This window comes from Athene noctua, chromosome 10 (genome assembly GCF_965140245.1).
Source record: "Athene noctua chromosome 10, bAthNoc1.hap1.1, whole genome shotgun sequence".
Taxonomy (NCBI): domain Eukaryota; kingdom Metazoa; phylum Chordata; class Aves; order Strigiformes; family Strigidae; genus Athene; species Athene noctua.
This window is the reverse complement of record NC_134046.1, coordinates 4,852,752-4,868,775: the sequence shown is the minus strand read 5'-3', so window position 1 is coordinate 4,868,775 and position 16,024 is coordinate 4,852,752. Positions and strand designations below refer to the sequence as shown.

The 16,024-nt window shown below is 36.6% G+C and overlaps 1 protein-coding gene across 3 annotated transcripts in view; it reads left to right on the top strand.

Moving 5' to 3' along the window:
- Positions 1-16,024, top strand: part of FHIT (fragile histidine triad diadenosine triphosphatase) — a 620,733-nt gene that overhangs the window by 78,556 nt on the left and 526,153 nt on the right. For 2 of the 3 annotated variants that reach the window (XM_074914275.1, XM_074914276.1), the window contains exon 2: positions 9,814-9,863. The exons of the other annotated variant lie outside the window; for it this stretch is intronic. The gene's annotated coding sequence lies outside the window, so the exon portion shown is untranslated. The remainder of the gene's footprint in view (positions 1-9,813; positions 9,864-16,024) is intronic. 3 annotated transcript variants of the gene reach the window in all.

Below are 16,024 nucleotides of genomic sequence, written 5' to 3'. Positions count from 1 at the left end.
TCCAATGACTTCTAAAAATCTCATTTACAACAGTTTTAAAATTACATTCTTAACTCTCCAACTTTTATGGACACCAGTAGGACTTTAATGGGTATTGACTACTGAAAGTGTATTTGAATTCAATATTAAATATTCTATTTTAGAAGGACATTTATGGAGTGAAAAGAATACTCCGACTCCTTCCCTCCTTATAATTAATAATTTTGTCATGTGCCTTCTCTGTGCCTCTTCAGTAACCATGACTCACCTTAATACCAGTGTTTGACATTAGAAGCCTCTCCAGAGAGGAAGAAAATCATTCAGAAATGAGCTGGATAAAGGTTATTAAACTAACACTTAAAATTCTAGTCCTGCACACTTTCCTTTACCCCTAATTAAATGCCAAGAACAGCAATGTAGAATTTTCAGTATATACATGTACTGAATATACCTTTATCAGTGAAAAAGTACCTACAGGGAACCGAAACTTTATTCCCAGCAGTCATATTTTCTTGCTTATATATTTAGAATGCTGTTTTTCAAAAGTAGGGAAGAAATCTTGGGGGTTGAGTGTCCTAAAGCTACATGTTGGAGTACATACGTAATGTGATTCTGAGTCAGGTTTTTAACTTGTCTTACTGCCTTCAGCAATACTATTTGTGTAAGTACAGACAAACTGCATGAGTAAAGTTGGTACCATTGGGTCGATACTGTGTATATACATCCCTGCTTACAGACTTCTTGTTTGTCATATTCCAGAAGGTTCTAGGGCTACCTTGAATATCAGTATAAATGGTATGTGGAACAGTGTATTAATTTTCTAAATAAATGAGTGAGACCTTTGAGTTGTGGGGAAAAAAACCTTTGCACCCCAACATTCAGTTTTACCTTAGAGCTTTCTATTTCTAAAGCTTCTACAAACCGTGTAGACTGAGAAAAAAAATTTTTAACCAACAGAATGTAACGTGCTTAGTTACATTTTCTTTACAGGTAGGAGACACTGGCAAAGCAGTGGTAATTTGCAGTGTTATCATTCTGACTTGCAGTGCATGACCCTGATGAGGTCGGGTCCTTTCAATTAGCAAGATGATGGTGTTAAATCCCATGCTATTATGCTCTTGTTGCCAGGCTCCACTGCTGATTTACAGAATATTACATAGGTTGGCCATTAAACTCTAATTCCTTCAATAAAAATTTAACACAAACTTCTTTTCCTAATTTATAGAACTATCTGGGTCTTTTTCTAACCAGTTTTCTCAACCTTGTGTGTGTCAAATTAATACTTGATAAAAGTATAAAAGGTTTCTGGATCTTTACTCTCTCCTCTTGGCTTTTTCAGTTGACTTTGCATAATACTTTATTAAATGATTTTACTCTCATGAGTGGTAAACAGGTAATTCAACTTAGCTGAGTACAGGTGCTATTTTTGATATTTAGTGCCTCCTGGAAAAATTCCAAATAACTGTAGCATCTCTAAAAGCTTTAGAAATCCCCAAAGGGGTATAAAACTATCCTGGGACTTGTCCAGGATAACTGGTGCTTTTTTCTTCTTTCCTGTGAGAACCAGGCTACCTTGTAACAACCAAGGACTGATCAGTTAAATGGAAATCACTGCTGCTCTTTCTGTATGTGTCATTCCGTAGTACTGCGATAGTGATGATGGCGGGTGGGAGGAGAAGATGTTCCTTACTGAATTCTGAAAATTGGGGATGGTTCTATGCTACGTAGAACCATGTTTGCAGATGAGTTTTGTTCTCTATCAACTACACAAAATCTCTGCGTGTGTGTTTCACTTAAGAGGTGAATTTTCTGTAAAATCTTCGCTTTCTTCTAATGACATTTTTTGAAATTAAAAAAAATGGCACAAAAAGACAGCAAGCCCACATAATCACAACATTAACAGTATCTGGTTCCATGGAAGCTCATCTCTATAGCAAGGGCTGTGGCTACTAAGGATTATTTATAGTTATGTACCTACTATGCTTTTTCTCTGAGATCTTCGTCCTTGAATTTCACTGGAGTTTCTTGACTTCATTCCTCTGCTGCCACCCCTTCTTCACATCTCCATGCCCTAAAGTTTGCTTAGTTGTCTCCCATGATTCCCACATCATCCTTACCTCTGTTCTTCCTTTTATTTTTCTGCCTGTCTTTCTTGATGGTCAGGGACAAACACCTTCTGACAGTCTGTTAATTAATTGTTGCTCTAAAAGCAAGAGAAGTCAGGAAGAAAGGTTCTAGAATGGTAGAAAGTATCTGTGAGAGTGGTGTGCTATTTTCAAAAGAGCAATAAACCAGGTAAAAATGAAAGAGCTGTTGCACTGAATCTGTACTTAAAGGACCGTTGCTACAGTGAAGATATTAGGACTTCCAGTCTCATAAGACATGGAAGAAGAGAGCAAACTGACCAAAAAAGATATTCCTGAATATCGCTATGGTGAAATTTGGGTAGGACTGAAGGGCTTAGCTAGCACTGCATGGAAAGAAAGAAGAAAGATTCAGATCATATGCCGAGTTCTTCATCACTGGCTTTTTAGCAAATACTTTTCATCCATTAAATCAGAGGAAGCAGGAAGGAAATTGTTAGCTTTTATGCTTCTGTGACAGGTCAGAAGCTTGGCACTTTGTTTCACGTAGACAAATCCTGTTCTGTACATGAAGAAGTTCTTGATTCAGAAAAATAAAAAAAGTGATACATTTGTTTTAGGAGTAGAGTAAGTTAATACTGTTCTAATAAGCGTTACAGGATATCAGGTGCTAACAGTGTGCCTATCTCCCATTGTGTAGAAGTGCTGCTGTTGTGCAGTTCGCTTCTCATAGATTAAGTGCCGGTGTTACAACTTTTTTTTTTTAAGAGTGTGACAGGAGGATGCACGGTGGATGGGGGGCAAGTATAAGAGGAAGCATATGAGGAAATGGTTTTTATACATGTGCTTCCTCTGTACCGCTCCCAGTAATGAGTTTATTAATGATAAAATTCCTGCATTTGTTGAGATCAAGGACAGTTACAGATAGTTAAAATGGGACCAAAGTTTGCCATTGCAGAAAGACAAGCTTTATTTAAAAGGCCCCTTGAGTTTCTGTTCTGCAGCCTTATCCGAGCTCTCGTGTCCTGAAAACCACATCAGTTTTTAGGATTCCTTATCTGTCCTAATGTTACTTCCCATATCTCATTTCCTGTTGAGATGCTAAGGCTGTCTCTGATGCCAGCTTCTATCCTGCACTTGCTTAATGCTATTCCTTTAGCCTAACCAATTATCCAGTTCAGAAGTTATCAGAAGAAAAGGAAGTTAGAGTTATTAGGAGTAAATCTATTTATTTGCAAGGCTACAGAAATCTGTTTCCCTTAATGCACTACGAATTGAACCGACGACTTCACTTTGCACTCAGCTCCAAGCAACCCTCTCCAGTCACCTCCTAATCTGAAAACCCTGTCAACTGATGGCTCTCAGGATGCTGCTTCCTGTACTTACTATGGTTTTGGATTTTGTCCTGCTTCATCAGGATGTGCTTTAGTTATTTTGAAATATGAAGTTGAACATAGGTCCATAAACAGTAAGTCTCCCCGGATCTGCTGACATCCCCAAGAAATTGCCTGTATGTTAGTGGCATGGCTTCTTTGAACTCCTGAGGTGTAAGTGTGAATTTGGGGTAGTGACCTATGTTGTTCTATACAAACAGATGTATATTTATTCCTTCTCTGGTCCTGTGTATCAGCTCAGCTTTTATTTCCACTAGTTTTAGTGAAAAATAAATTAATATATAGATGTAAATTTACTTCTAGGCACCTTTTGTGATGTCTGTCATGCTGCCCTTCACACTTAAGAGTGACTCCCCTTAAATGCTGTTATAGCTCTGAATTATCTGCGTTGAAACTTGACCATATCACTTTAACTGTGATATCTCAGTGATCGTAACATCAGGGAGGCTTCACGTTTGCTAATGCTACTGCATGTCTGCAGCAATGATGTTATTTCACAGTTTCCATTAAACATCTCGTCTGCTTTGTGCAGTCTCTTGGCTGAGCTATCCTACTTTCATCCATGTTTACAGATAATCTGACAACAGGTTTGGTCCCTGATTGGGTTTATGATAGTAAAAGTAATAGTAAGGGACCCTTTGGGTAAGGTTTAGCCAAAATGAGAATTTCCCAAATAGACAGAACTTCTAATAGGAAGACTGTTTTCAAGGAACATAAAAAGCAATGCTAGGAAAAACCCTAGAGAATTATGAAAACCTGGCATTTCTGTTGTTTGATTTGTGGTGGTTTTTTTTTTTTTTTTTTTCCATAGGCATGGTTTCTATGATAACATGCATTTTAGCTTATTTCTCAGTTCTTGAAATTTATATAGTATTTGACAATAACAAATTGAAATGGCAAGGATGAAATCACACTAATCTTATTTAGATAAAGACAGATACTGTAAAACTATGCTGTATGTACGTGCTTTTTTTCTTTGCACTTACACATAACCAGTCTCCATGGTTCAGCTTTCAATTAAATACTTATTAAAACAGGTAGATAAACTGGGCAAAAACAAATATCATGGTCATGTCTCTACTTGTTGGGTTCCTAGTTTTAATTTTTGTGTTCATAAACATTAAAGTTTGTATTCTTAGGTAGGTATCTAGAGTTTTCATTTTAAACGTTTCTTTGTTTCTTCACTTTAAGAATACATCCATGTTTATTTTCTTTTCATAAGCATATTGTAATCCTAATTTGTAAATCAAATCATCCTGTTTCTTTTGAAACACCTTACCCAAGTGTAGTTACGATGTTTTGCCCCTTGTGTCATTTTTCTGGGCAGCAGGGATGGTACAGTGTTGCTGCTGTTCTTTGTCTCTTAAAATACATGTCATTTGCTTAAAAATCAACTTTCACAATGCACAAGAAATGAGGGCATCTGTCCTAAAACTTTTAAATGCTATTTTTAGATACTCTTCATTTGAATATGTTTTTCTTTTCATATTGTTCCACTTTTTAGTCATATGATAAGAAAACAGCTATACTGCAGTGTCATCACTATTGACACCTTAGGAGTGTTTGTACTCTGTTAAAAGATGCAAAATTGAGAATCAGCTTTTCATTAAAAAGGTATTTCATTTAGCCAATGTAAAATTTGAGAAATGCTTTGATTCTGTAACTAGTATTCATACTAATGCACCCAGCATCTGTGTTACGTTGAAAATTTCTTTCAGATTTTGCCTTCAAAATGAGTAGCATGTCTCCTTATATTTCTCTGCTTCCTACTGGATATTTGCTGGTTTACCAGAAGGTCTTTAATTGCAAACTAAGCCTATCTGGCATGCAATAAAGTGGAATTATTTTTTTTAATTAAATCTCCCCTTTTGATAATGTGAAAAAAACCCCAAACAACTGATTATAAGATTCCGATAAACCAGTTCTTTAGCGAGATGAGTGAGAGGTTAAAGAAGTGTGAGGATATGGAACAATTTTCAAAACCACTTTTAATTTCATTAAATATGTACAACAAAGAGGAGGACAAAGGCTGGCATTTTATGCAGAATAAAAGATAATTTGTTCATAAATCTCTTGCAAAATATGGATGGTCAGATGTATATGTTTAAGAATAAGGAAAAAACCTGTAATGTTCCTCTACTGAGCTCATCTAAGTGATTTTGAAGAAGCTGGGAGAGAAGTCAAAGGGAAAAATGCTGAAATAAGCCTTGGGGAGGACGGGAGGATCATGATACTCCCTTCTCTAATGCTAATTGATGATGTAGAGTAGTTGTTAGCGGGGAGGAGTGTGGGAACCCTGCCACTGAGGCCTCAATGAATAGTGGAAATCACTTGATGTGGGTGGGTTCCCCATCCTGCTGCCTTTTCAGACTCTGTTCAAGGTAGTTTTGTGCAACTCAAACTGGCTTTTAGGCAGCCCTTTTTTCAGCAGTTTTATAACACAAAGGATTTTACCTGTCTTCCACCGGGTTATATGGTAAAAACCAGTTTGTGTCCAAGGGTGTGTGTGGAATTGCTGTGAAGTAATTCAAGTGCAGTGGTAGTCCTACCAGAGTTTCTCTTACCTATTTTAAGTGCTCTTCAGATTCCTGGTCATGTGAGTAATGCTACTAATTAATTTGCAGAGTCCTGGACAAGTAGGCTGACTAGCCTGCCAATAATTCAAATTTATCTGAAAATTCCTCTGAACATCTTACCAGGCAAGTTTCTGCAGGATTCCTCTCCACTATAGCTGAATAGGCAGTGAATATTTTGACTTGGTGACAAAACCAAAATGAATAGAGGTGAGAAGTTGATATATGTCAAATGAATTGGTTTATTTCTCCTACCTCCTTGAAACTCTCCTTCCCCCTGTTATTAAACATCAAAATGAAGGAAAGTACCAAGTATTGAATTTGATTCAAACTCACAAATGTTGTTCTGATTTGGGGAGCTAATATTTTGTGACATTTTTACTTATATAGACCATGATATGCCTATTTTAGTAATTACAAAGTGTTTCGTTACTTCACATTTGCCTGTCAGTATTGTCTTTCAACTGATTTATGTAGTGCAATCTGAATTCCTCGCTGTTGCTGGTATGGCTTATCTATTGTGCACGCACACACAGGAGCACAATAACACACACATATGCATGTACACGCACATGTTTGTATTTTTATAGTTGGGTTTCCAGCTCTTTCACATCTGTTTTGAAAGGTAACTTGTGAACATGCAGTTATCAATATGTAGACAACAATCTTTATTAATTCAAGAGTCCAGACTGGTGCTGCTTTGTCAGAATCTCTTGATCTGTAGTGAAATTAATAGAGCAGATTTAATTAGGTGAGTTGGAAGGAGTATTAACTGAGAGAAAGAAGCATTCTGGTGTGTGATTGATGCTAATGCAGGTGTTAGCAGTGCAGCTTTTGCCCGAATGATTCCTGTCTGGACAAGCCTGGCGGATGCATTGCTGTTTGTATAGCGAGGGTAAGAACTGGCAATCTGTAGGGTCATTGATTATCTGCAGCTGGCCAGGGGATTGCAGCCATTCATTTCCTAATGCTTGTTTTATAAGCTTCTGCAACTTATTTATGACCTGGTTGTTTGTTGGTTTGACTGTTTCAAATTTGAGCCTATCCTACCCTCTGTTTTACAGTGAGGGGGGTAAAGTTCCTGCTAACAGACAGTCAAAGCACAAATAGTGTGATGTTCCACTGGGAGCACCTGGTTCTCAGGCCTCAGTAAGGGCTTTGGGTTCCCTTTCTGATACAGTTGAGATTCTTAGTTGGGGATTTAGTTATTTAATACTCCGAGTTCTATCTCAAATCTCTGTGAGGTGAGATTGTTGGAAAGCTGTTGGATTGTGCGAAGCTTGAACTTCAGTCAAAAGCCTGCATATATAGAACTCCTTCCCTTTCATGGACACCCAGAGAGCCAGCAGCTAGAAATGTTTTGGAGACAATTAATTTGATTAATCCTTTTTTAAGTCATGTTTTGAATCTTAGTTTTTAAGAACTAATATAATACAGTTGTTGCGATAACTACAGAAATAGTTATGCCACTTGTTGTCTTATTCCAGACTTTTTCTGACTGTGATTAAATTCACTGTATATTATATATGTTCCTCAGTTACAGTGAGGTGCAAATAGTTTCCATATTTGCTTTCGTAATACGGATCAGGGCATACAGGAGTGAATCAGTTTTACATTTGACCAATGACTTGGTAACCAGCACTGAATCATTTTTCCTAAATAAAAGCCTGTCCTTTAAAAAGAGTTATCAAATACACTGTCTATTGAGTACTTGTCTCCCCTCCTAGCATGACAGTAGTTAACAGTAAACTGATAGATATTCTGGACAAGTACAGAGTCAGACTGATAGCATTAGTGTACAGTTGCTTTGAGCTTTTTTGTTACTAATGTTATTAATGAGAGTCTGTTCTTGTCATGTAGAGAACATTTTAGTTTTCAAACAATTTTAACTCCCTTAATAGTTTATATTTTTTTTAAACCTATTATTGTTGAAAAAATGCCAAAGTGTCCTATACGAAGCCGTTTGCAAATGCCTTTCCATGAATCTGCCAGCAGGCTGTGAATAGCAGTGCAGCTGGTGGTCTTTCTGTCCCTTCCAAGGCTACTCTTACTACGACAGTTATAATATCTTGCACAACAATGTTCTGTTTCACAATTCATATTTTTAATGCTGTAGTGCAATAAACTCCAATTTTGTTATGAAGTCAGAGTTCTATTGAAACTAGCTATTGTGACCACTTACTTAAATCCAGTTTTGGTAAAGCAGACAACAAATTCACATTCTAAACCAAGTAAATCTCTACCAACCTGTCTCATTTTATCAGTGACCACTTGAGAGATTTAGCAGCTTCAGGAATCTTCCTCCATTACTGATACATATCAGCAGAATGGAAGCAACTTAATGTTTATGCTGGAATGGGGATGTAGGGGGAATCCTTCCTATGCAAGGCAACAGGGGTGAGGGCTGGCTATGGAACAATTGATTATAAGACCTTTCTTTAGTTACAATACTAGTAAAAACAAGCTGTGCTGGTATGCATGGACATGTCCCCCTTACTTGACTTAAAGCACTTCAGTAATTTTTAGAAGAGGAACTTTTAAATTTCTTGTGCTAAGAAAATTTTAACATTTACCTTTTGTATATTTGCTTGATATTTAGGAAGAGATTGTAAATGTTCCTTATTGCCAGTTGGCAGACAGAAATCAGAATTACTTGTTGCTTTGGGTCAATTTTTAACATGTCTTATATAACTGTACTGAGCTTTAGAACTGCAGTGTAGTAGGGGCGAGATGTTCCTTTTCTATCTAGCAGAGGGATATAAAATTTTCTTTGTTTCATTTGGTAGTAGTTATTCATAGTAAGAAAAATATATATGGCAGACTTTTCTTCTGCTGGAATATGAAGAAAAACTAGGAAAAGTCAATGACTAATATTGACAAGTAGTTACGTATGATTATGACCAGGGCCAAAAAAACCCTCCAGAAATACAAACCTAAATTGTGGCTGTTGGTGTAACTGATTGTTACTGTAGTAAAAAGAGTGGAATGATTGCTTTTATTTGATGGACAGTCAAGTAACTGAGAAAAGATGAACTAAAAAAAGCATTTCTTCAAAAATTTTTTTGAGCATAATTTATGGAATATCTTCCATTAAAATTGTGTTACTATGGCAGTTTGTTGGATTATTTCACTTCTGTGTTATTGCTTTATTTTCTACATCCTTATTGTAAAATATTCTGTAAAAACAATAATTAAAAAAATCCCATGTGTAGTCCTGAGTAAAATCATAGTAAATTAAATATAAAACCATAGGGAATGTTAAGTCTAGGAGTACACTCAATCTATAAAATCACATAAGCTGCGTTTTATACTGCCTTTCATGTCGATATCTCATCAGTAATAGGGGAACTAAATACCCAAAGCTGGTTTGTTCTTAGAGGTGATATTTGTGGGAGGAATATTCAGGGAAGCTTTGCAGCCCTTTGCCAGGCAGGTTTCTGAGGAGGAGAGCTCAGCCCCAGTTGGTGCTGGTCAAATGAGTCTTACTGAAGCCTGTGTGAACAGCAGCAATTTATCATGTGACGGTTCAGATTTTGAGGTGAAAATGATCCTGAAAACTTATTGGATCAAGGTCTCTTAGCAGCAGCAGACCAGACAAAATACAGTGGAAGCACTTGGTTTTGAATGCATTGTAGCTTTAGAGTTCAATTAGAGAAATATAATTAGAAAAAGTACCAGACTACAGCTGTTGTTTTTTTTTAAAAAATAATGTTAAAGCTTTTTATACATTTATATTGTATGGTTTTCCAAGCAGTACTGAATATGGTATTTCATGTTTTACAGATTAATTATAAAAAAAGCATCTCTAAAGAAGTCAAGATCCAAGGAAATAGGTAGGTGGAAATGGATAATTTTTTATGTTCTTGTTATTTACTTCCTGGTTTATGAACACTTAGCCTGGTTCGTGTCAACTTTTGGGATTTACTCTGGAAAAAAGGAGATGAAAAGTACCTGTTTTTAAAGAAAATAAGTATTTTAAGAACTTTGGCTAGTCAATGTTTAAGATAAACACCAAATATTGCATCCTGCTGTACAGTTGTGAGTACAAGGCAAATCCCTCAATGTTGGGAAGTGTTTTTGAAGTTCTTATGAAGATAATATTAAAAATAGGCTGACCTATTTTTTTCCTTCGTATTTGTCTACATCACTCAAGTCACTCTAAAGTATCTATTGGTGTGCTGCCTCATGAGAGTTTAATGAGGACTTTCATTCAGCGTAAACTGTCAGTAGGTCAGAGATGCCTCATATCTTGAATGGGGTTATGAAATTTCCTGAGTTTATTATCCTATTAAAATTCATTTTAAATGTCAAAGTTTCTAATTTGTACAAAGAAATTTAATTTAGGAGCATCTTCAAAGTAACACATATTTTTTTTCTCCTTGAGTATCAAGTGAAATATCAGAAAAAGTGTAAGACCTTTGCAACATATTATATTCAATTATTTTTGTGTTTTAACTTTGGAATAGTGTGCAGAGGTGCATATAAAATAATAATTTTGTAGTCTTTTATGACTTTTTCCTTTTATGTTAAAACAGTTTGCAAAAATGTTCTAACTTAAACCAAAAATACTGATTATTGTAAAGGAAAAAAAGCCCATATTCTGAGCAAAGCCTACCTGCCATTTTTTCCATAGTAAAATCTGTGCCTTACTATCTCCTGAATGACTCGTCGTTTGCTCTGACCCAGTTGTACTCTGTTCTGTAATGTTAATTTAATTTTTCTGTCTTGCAAAGTTCTGGCCTGTGTGCTGGTAGCATGTATTAATTCATCTTTTCACTGTATTGAGTGGCCAGGTATCTCCAGCTTCAACTACTGAATGAATGTTTTACAGCAAGTAGATTATTACAGAGCTAATAGATGCCAAGGCTAGATGGTAGTCCAAGTCTGAAATTGTCCAGATGTGCAGGAAGATTATCAGATACTGATCTAAGGAGATGTTTTTCTGAGCCCTTTCAGTGTGGTTCTATTTTTGAAGCTGGACCCACAACTGTCCTGTCAGCTTCATATAAAACCTGAAGCTGGAACTCTGATAAAAAGATTTTTCTTGTTAATAAAGAAATGTGTCATTAATGATATCAGATAACGTAGGTATTGATTTGTTGCTCTCTGATTAATTCCTTTTGTGGGAGTATGAGATTAACAATGGAGGATAAAAGACATGATAAATTAGTTTAGTGATAAGGATTGAGGGAGAGTAATCGCAGAAGCAACTTCACAAAAAATGAGTTGTGATGTTTATATCCTAGATCGCTGTTCGATTTAGAGGATAGTTAATGTAAAGCTAAAGACAGTGTCTGAGACAAATAGCATATATAATGTCTACTCTCAAATATTCAGGTATCATTTGGTGTCACACAATAATTTTTATTTCAACAGAAAATTATGGCAGCATAGGAGAAAAATAAGAGGTTTTTAAGTCAATTAATTTTGTTTGAAACAGACCTTAGTGGTTGATACCTGCATCACAACTGAGTATATGTAACATTCACCAGCATTCCCTCATTCCCGTAACTTTCTATCAGGGCATATTTGCATGTTCACATTATCGCAATCCATGCTAAGAGGTATTGTTTTCAGAGATGCTGGCCTGCATCTTGAATTGATCATTGCCGTACTTGAGGATCCTGAGTAGCTATGCATAAGCTCATTAGTCTATACTAGGTGTTAGAAGTCTATATGTCAAAATCCTTGTTAAAACAGACTTAAGTTGCTTATATAAAAAAAGGGAATGACGTTAATGGTACTAAAAACTTAAATTATCAGATTTTCATGACTTGAACTTGAAAAGCTTTGGTTACATCATACATTTATTTAGAATATGTCACTGATTTATTCAGCCACTTAAATGTTAGCCTTCTCATCTGGATCTGTTCCTCTGAATAAGTGTTTGAAAAAGACTAGTTTTGCTTGTTTCTTGTGACCCCACAGGAAAGAAACTCTGGTTTTTGTTCAACAGTGTGAACAAGAACGCAAACTATCTTAAATTCAGGTATTGATGTAAGAGGAGTTAATATGGGGAAATTGAATGACTTTCATGTGCTCCAAATGCGGGTTTCAAGACAGTTCATTTTAGAATGGCATATCTCAGCAGATGTGTGGAATTTATAATAGATTTCATCTTCACTATGAGCCATAATATATAGTTATATAAAAATTCTAGAAATGTCAAGAAGGAGGGAAAAAATTCCCAATGCAAATCAATAACAATTTAGCTGTGTTGCCAGATCAGTTGGATTCTGCGGTTTGTAATTTCTCAGTGAATAGACAATAATGTTTTACATAAGCGTTGTAATTTCTTTTTATATTGATTCATCTTAATAGTTCCTTCTAGTTATTAGCGTTACTATTATTTGTTTGACAGTACCACCTAGCGAGTACGGCTGTTGTCATAAGCTGCAGTGTAAGTTTCTGCTCTCACATATGAGATACCTTGCCAATAATACCAAAAGCAGGACAAAGTGTTATCTCCCTTTTACAGATGGCATGCTTAACATGAATACTTACCTCAGTTTCTGGGCAGAATTTTACAATTCATGCTAGAAACTAGACAGCCACAGCTACATTGTCAGTAGTACTTGCAGTAGTAAATTTTGAAGGCATTTGGATTATGTATGTGTAAGCTGCAAAAACATCTCTTGCTTTCAGTTGTAGGCATGCTCCACTGCAACACGCCTCAAAGGTGTGACAGGTTCTGTCATCAGCCTTGTGTTATTAAGAGATAGAGACAAAAGAATCTTCCAAGCTGTGTTTTTTTCATTCTCTATTCAAAACAGCCTGGTTACTTGGGTAGTTAGAGCTCATGTATACAGATGCCTTGTATTAAGCTCCAGAAAAGAGATGAATGGAGAGAGCAATAGTTATTGCAGAAGCACAACTCTCTGTGGTTGGACTAGCTTGTATTTCCATCTTCTCAGGCTTCTCTCTGTTTCCTTTCTGCTGGATTTGTTCATGAATCTAGTTGCTGCTTCTTTATTCAGGCCCAGAAGTCCCTCTTCTTGTAGATCTGTGACTTAGTAGTAGTTTCCTAAAAGTGATGTCGTGATTGATTTTGGGTGGGGGTGTTGAGTTAGGCAGTGTGTTGTCTGTGGCCCTTTGTTGCCCTTGTGTGTTGCTGGGTTCTTTATGCAAGTGCTAAAACAGACTTGTTTGTCCTTTTATTCAGTATATGAACAGCAGAATTAAAGTTTTTTGCCATCTTTTCTCATTTATTTTTGGACTGTGCACCAGCATGCTTGAATGCAGGTTTAAAGATGGGAAAAGGAATGGTGCAGGTTGAAAAGTATTTGGACTCTTCCTTGTGGAGTTACTTTCTTTTACTTTGTGTACTCTGCTGTGGGAAAACTCATAGCTAGTGACAGGCAAGTGAGTGGAGAAGAAACAAAACGTGGAGGATGATGAGCACTGTACCTCTGTAAATCCATGTCCTGAGTTTTTTCCTCTGCTCCTGATCCTAACCAACGGGAAGCAGAACTGCTGATGTTGCCCCTTCCATTGCTCAGGGCTGACTGTGCTCCTGCAAAGCCTTCTCAAGACAGGCAGCTTTTCTTCATTGGGCCAGTGGATGAGCAGCCTAGTGCTTGGCAGGTTCATTGCAGCTCAGTCTGCTCTGCTGCTGCTCTTGTCTGAGTGGTGGTTGCAGCTGAGTGGCATAAAACAGTCTTCGAGAGTTTTTGAAGACTGGATATGGAATATTAGCCTTTCTTACATTCTGCAGGGGGTTACAGCTTGAACTGTGACCCTCATATAGGTCTTTAGGTCACAGATAAGAGTTTGTTAATGTAACTGCGCTCCTATCGAAGGACAGTTTCTTTGTTAATTTCGGAGCTCCTGTATTAATCCGAAAGAAAATAATGACTGGCTTTTTATTCATCCGCATCAAAACCGTCAAAATAGTTGTGAATTAATACAGTGTGTGTATAGTTTGTATACTTCATTGTACATTGTTCAGTGTACTTATGTACTAAGGATGACTTCTTAGGTGTCCACCTTTCTTTTTGAGTTGGGTCACTATCTACAGCTCTCTTGCTTAGTAGCTTTATTTGTGAGATTGAGTAGTGTGTCTGCCTCTGTCTGTCCCCAGCTCTGTTTATATTCCTCTCTTCTTCCTTCCTTCCTCAAGCGCATGTAGGTGTTTGTCTTGTTGTTTTAAAGTCATTCCCCAGTTTTCAAGTTGTTGGATTAAAAGCTATCATGATAAAAAGTAGAATATAAAGAATGAACTTAAACTAGTCAAGGCAGTGTATTCACACAGACGAAGACAGACTGTAAAGAATGTTCTGGTCTTCCTGACCACTGTTGTGATCCCCTGAATTTTACTGACACAAATAATTGTATCTTAATATTGAAGAGCACACATCACATACTAGCTAAAATGATGCATTCTTTTGTTTTTTCAATTTGTGTATTGTTAGTATTGTTTAATATAAGTACTGTTGAGTGAGCACATATATTCTTAGGGGTGACACAAATTAATTCCACTCCCATTATGAAATCTCTCCATGGATTTATCACAAATTGCTGCAGCTGTGAGTGATTCCATGCTCTCATGAGAAGTATGAGATTAAATTCTGTCACTATTGTACTATTTTTAATTAATTTAACCTCCAAACTTATAATTTCCCAGTACCAGTTTCTCTCTCTATGGTCAGTAGATTAATTAGTTAATGTCAAATTAATTAGTTAATGCAGTCAATGTTTAAAAGCTTTACAAAAGTAATAAGTGGCTAGTGCAGATGCAGTGTTATGAAAGTAGGGGTTCATGGTTTTAACAGAGAAACCAGAAGTTGCATTTTCACATTAGTTGCCTCACTACTACTGTTGATTTGAATATGGAACACGCTTAACTATGACAGCAAGGGTGACAACTTAAATACAGTAGCACCAATACCTACATCCTGAAATGATATTTTTCTAATAATTTGGAGAGTAGCAGAGGAAAACAGGAATACCTCTGACAGAGCCAAAGAGAATTGAACTGCACTGCATGCTAAGGAAGGAGCGTTCTGTTTCTTTTGGAACAGGAATTGAGGTATCTCAGAAAAACCCATATTTTTTTGAGCTTTTTGAAAGAGTTTGAAGTCCTTAACATCATCTTATTGCTGGGTTTAGTCTGTGGGCCCTTTATGTGGTGAATAATGGGGAAATGAACTCAATAAACAGAACTGTTGCACTTCTACTGTTTTAATGAAGAATGCTCATGCATTTGGGTTTCCTGGGAGATTACAAGCCTTACAATGAAAGCTTAAGTAGGGAGCAGGGCAGTGAGCCTTGAAAAGCACCGTTTACCTGAGTTGGCAATGTCTTTTCATCATCCTCAAGTCCTGACCTGTCATCTTTGCCAAAACTGAGAAGTTGGAGCCGATTACAACAAGTGACACTGGAGAAGTCAGAGGGAAGTTTTGGTGTATAGCCAGTTACCACAAAATATGTTTAGTAGTATCTATATTCTAAAGCAAGGTATTTGCAACTTGATAGAACAAAGGGCATTGAGACAAAGTTGTGTCTACCCAGGAGTTCGGGGAAATCTCCAGCCACAGGTAAGATGGAATGCAAGCACCTCTGTTTTTGGCATGTTATGTGTACTTTCCTATAAACAAATGATTTCTTGTCTCCTCTCAAACAGTTATATCCATAGTCTTTCATGTATCAATAAAGTTGGTTCTGCCTACTATAATTGTTGGAACCTAAGGGTTGTAACAGACACGTGACATTGATAGATCACTCCAAAGAAGCCTGGATTGAGTCTGAGTGCTGGAAAAAAAAAAGAGAGAAGGGATAAAAAAGAATGACTCAGACCTACTTTGTGTAGAAAGAAAAACACAAATGCTGGTTTGCTTTTGTACTGTCTAATTCATACCCATGTGATTTTCTGAATGCTTCCAAAACTGTCACATGTGTAAACTTTGTGCTCTTACACTTAAATACTTTTTCAAGTAAAGGTGACTTCTTGTAATTTCTGAAAAGATGCCAGATTTTGAATACCTGTCACAAGTAA